The following is a 4165-nucleotide window of genomic DNA, read 5'->3' as shown; positions in this document are numbered from 1 at the left end:
GTGTGGCGTGTGATGTGTGGTGTGTGGTGTGTGTGTGTGTGGTGTGGTGTGTGTGTGTGATGTGTGGTGTGTGTGTGTGATGTGTGGCGTGTGTGTGTGGTGTGTGGCGTGTGGCGTGTGTGTGTAGCGTGTGGCGTGTGTGTGTGGTGTGTGGTGTGTGTGTGTGATGTGTGGCGTGTGTGTGTGGTGTGTGGCGTGTGTGTGTGATGTGTGCTGTGTGTGTGGGTGGGTGTGTTGAGGAAGGCAGGCCGGTGCATTTCCCTCACCCTCCCTGAAAGCCTGCTGCGCCAGAGCCCTGCCGGAGGGCTGGCGGTGGGTGGGTGCTGCGGGGAGTGGTTGTGAAGGTAAGTCAAACCCCATCCCTACTTTCAAAACAGTAAAAATTCAGAGGGGAAAAGAACATGAATAGAAACAAACTCGAAAAGGATGCTCTAAGTAACACGCAAGGTCACTTTCACACCTGAGATTTTATTATCCTGTTCTATTTATCCGTCAACAACTATATATTCAGGTCACCTAAGAGAAATTGAAACAGAGACCCATGGGCAGAACAGAGAAGGTGTACTGACTTCCAAATGTGGGCCTGTAAAACGTTATAATGCACATGGCATCTAAGCTGAATCTTAAATGGTGAGTAGAAATTTGGGAGGTAAATTTGTGGTCTCAGTGGCATTGCAAGAAGAGGGTAGTGTGTAGAAGCATGGCCACAAATTCGGGGATCGATGGGGTTTAGTGTCCCTAAAGCATAAGAGGGGTTCATGGTAGTTTTAAAATATGTCTGGGCACCTGGGTGGCTCATATGGTTAAGTGTCTGCCTTCGGCTCAGGTCATGATCCCAGGGTCCTGGGATCGAGTCCCACATCCGGCTCCCTGCTCAGTGGGGAGCCTGCTTCTCCCTCTCCCTCTGCCTGCCACTCCCCTTGCTTACGCTCTCTCTCTCTGTGTCAGATAAATAAATTAAAAATCTTAAAAAAATAAAATAAAATATGTCTACAAATTCTTTGAAACCCCTCCCACAAAGGGTGGGTCTATGCATGTTATATATTATATATTGTATATGCTATATGTCATAATATTTAGTGTAAAAATGAAGGCATATAATATAGCTATATTATTATGTAGCCTATATTTTATTATATACTATATAAAATATTCTATTTTAATGATAAGATGATTAATAATATATAAAATAAATGATAGACAAATATATCATTTATTTTATATATTAGATATAATAAATGAAGGTAAATTTCAGATAATTTATATATATATATAAAGTAAATGAAGGTAAAGCCAACTGTCCCAAATCTAAATAACAGCTTACATCTCATTCTCGTGAAGTCCTAGTGAGTATTTCTGACCAGAAGGCAGCCAGGGACCCAGGTTCCTTCCATCTCGTGATTCTCTCTTCCAAGGCCTCCACATTGTCTGCACACAGTCCATGAATGGGGAGAGTGATGTTTTAAGGCCAGTCTGGAAAGTGGCAACCATCTCTCCCCTTTATTCTGTTGGCCAGAACTCAGTCACATGTCAATATCTAACCACAAGGGAGACTGTGCACTGGGGGAAAAGAAAATAAAATGGATATGCATGGCTCATCAGTCTCTGACATATTCTTTTTTTTTTTTTTTGGTAGGCTCCATGCCCAGCGTAGAGCCCAATGCAGGGTTTGATCCCACAACCCTGAGATCAAGACCCGAGCTGAGATCAAGAGTTGGGTGCTTAACTGACAGTCACCCAGGCGCCCACTGACACATATTCATATTACCTACATTTCATTTTCGCAGGATTTCTGAGTAGTTAGACATTATTATTTCCATTTTACAGATAGGATAGCTCACACTCTAAAAGACTATGCAGCCTGCCTAAAATCATATAACTGATAGGTGATAAGACTACAATTCAAATCTAGGTTGTTGTTGTTTTTTTAATAAACCCACCCTCTTTTATGCTAATTTCTTTCATGCCAATTTCTCCCACCCTTGCTCCTATCCCCCAAAGGAAATATTTAGATTGTTATGTGTCTTTATAAATAGTTACAATTGTTTGAAACACTGCTTGATCAAACATGGGTTTTCACAAAGTTCTGGGTAGTCATAACCAATTCTTTTTTTTTTTTTTTTTATTAAATATTTTTATTTATTTAACAGAGAGAGACACAGTGAGAGAGGGAACACAAACAGGGAGAGTGGGAGAGGGAGAAGCAGGCTTCCCGCAGAGCGGGAAGCCCGATGCGGGGCTCGATCCCAGGACCCTGGGATCATGACCTGAGCCGAAGGCAGACGCTTAACCGACTGAGCCACCCAGGCGCCCCAGTCATAACCAATTCTTAATCTTTCTTGGTTTGCCAGGGATTTGTTTCAGCTTATCCTAGCTCCAGAAAACCCATCTAGATTTTCCTCAAGAACCTCTACATTCAGCCCTCACATATCTTCTGCTCTTCTTTAACAGGACAACCAGATCTGTTTCCAATTTAAACAGACATAATGGAATATGCTTCCTTCTTCAATTTCACAATTAGCGTTCTGATCCCTCTGATTAACTTGAATATTTCCTGGTTTTCAAGCAAGCAAAAAGAAAGAAAAGAACAGTTACATTTAAATCAGAGTTAATTCTCCTGATCACTGATCTCTCATCAACTAGCTTTCTGCCCTCCCAACCGATATTTAGAAGTTTTGCCTCTAAGGTCATGTTATCGATCGGTCTGCATGCGCCAAGTGCATGCTATGTGATGGGCACCATGTAAAAGAATGATGTGAAGATAGATTATTTTCTGACAGAGGGTTTGGGGCAAACGTCAGCATCACTTACTGTGGGCTTCAGTGCACAGCAGAAGTACCTTCTGTTCTCTTGGCATCTGCAGAGAGGTGCGCTTGGATGAGGACACGGCTTGATGAGGACACAGAGCTTTGCTCTAGAAGAAGAACCCCCACCCCTGGTTCTTACGGAGCAAGCATGGCAATGACCTTGCCCAGAAGAAACACGGTGGTCTCGGCCATGGCCACCAGGCACTCTGCGAGTGGGAGGTGGCTGGTGAGAAGAACACCAAAAAAACACTAGCAGCCCAGCTAGACCTAAGGCGCTCGTGAATTTGGGCACAACCTCTCCTGCTGGTGGACAAGAATACCTCAAATCCCAGTCAGTTCAGCCAGGCCATGTGGGATGAGCATCCTAGTTCCGCACCTGGACCTTCAGACTGCTTGTCTCCGTAGTTGTGAAGATGAATTGGATATGGTCCTTAAACACAAGGAACTCCCAGTCTAAAATGAGGGACTTTCATGGAATCAAATCATTACAGGGCATGTGTGATGGATACATGCTTTAAAAGCTTGCCTGAAGTCTGTTTTTCTATCTAATGATGTTTAGCGGAATCCTCGGGTGAAAATATTGCTCAAGGCCCTTATTTTCTTCATGGAGGTGGCATAAATGCCCAAAGGGCCTGTGAATCATGCAAATGAATAGAGTAGGCCACAGATAAGAGACCCAGGGTCGGTGGCATGCAAATTCTGGCATAATTTATCTGTGGCTAAAACCCACTCATGGCAATGCCCTCTACACCAAGCTTATTTTTTCAGTTCTGGGCCCCTGAGGAAATCTCTCAGCACTGTCCACCTAGATCTAGAAAATGCAGTGACCTTTTCAGCTCATATAGCAAGAATGATGAACCTCCCAGTCTGCAGGTGGCACCAAAGTGGGCCATTTCCTGCCATTTTTTGAAAACTGTAAAAACACCACCAAATAGTTCAAACCAATCCAGATCTTTAGCTAAGCGGTGCCAAGTTTCTTCCACGTCCATTAGGCTAACCTTAACCATAGTTTTCTACAATAAATTTAACCCAAATACTGTACCTATGAACTTGCATCTAATCAATTGAGTTAACTTTTTATCCCTGTCTCTCCTTCGATAACACTGTCTCTGGGTAGCACAACATGTCCTCAGGTCTGCATTGCATGCTCTTCCTCAGCAGCTTGGATTGACCTCTATTGATGAAGGGATGATTGCCAAAAAGTGAAATATGTGACTCTATAAAATAGCACAAACTCGAGCTTTAAAAAGTATTCATTTTATTAATTAAAGGGGAGTAGCCAGTAAAATGATAAAGCCAATTTCAGGAACATTTGAGCAACAGAGGTTTATACAGCCCATCACGAAGGCATTTAAAAA

At 43.0% G+C, this 4165-nt stretch overlaps 1 long non-coding RNA gene across 1 annotated transcript; it reads left to right on the top strand.

Annotated features, from left to right (window-relative positions):
- The first annotated feature begins 143 nt into the window (after nucleotides 1-143).
- On the top strand, nucleotides 144-3848 carry LOC115938315 (uncharacterized). Its single transcript, XR_004073459.2, has 2 exons — nucleotides 144-630; nucleotides 2452-3848. It is a non-coding gene; the product is annotated as an uncharacterized LOC115938315 (long non-coding RNA).
- Nucleotides 3849-4165: the final 317 nt, after the last annotated feature.

The sequence above is a fragment of the Leptonychotes weddellii genome, unplaced genomic scaffold (assembly GCF_054177405.1).
Source record: "Leptonychotes weddellii isolate Sample4059 unplaced genomic scaffold, ASM5417740v2 HiC_scaffold_8227, whole genome shotgun sequence".
NCBI lineage: Eukaryota > Metazoa > Chordata > Mammalia > Carnivora > Phocidae > Leptonychotes > Leptonychotes weddellii.
This window is presented reverse-complemented; position numbering and strand designations above follow the sequence as displayed.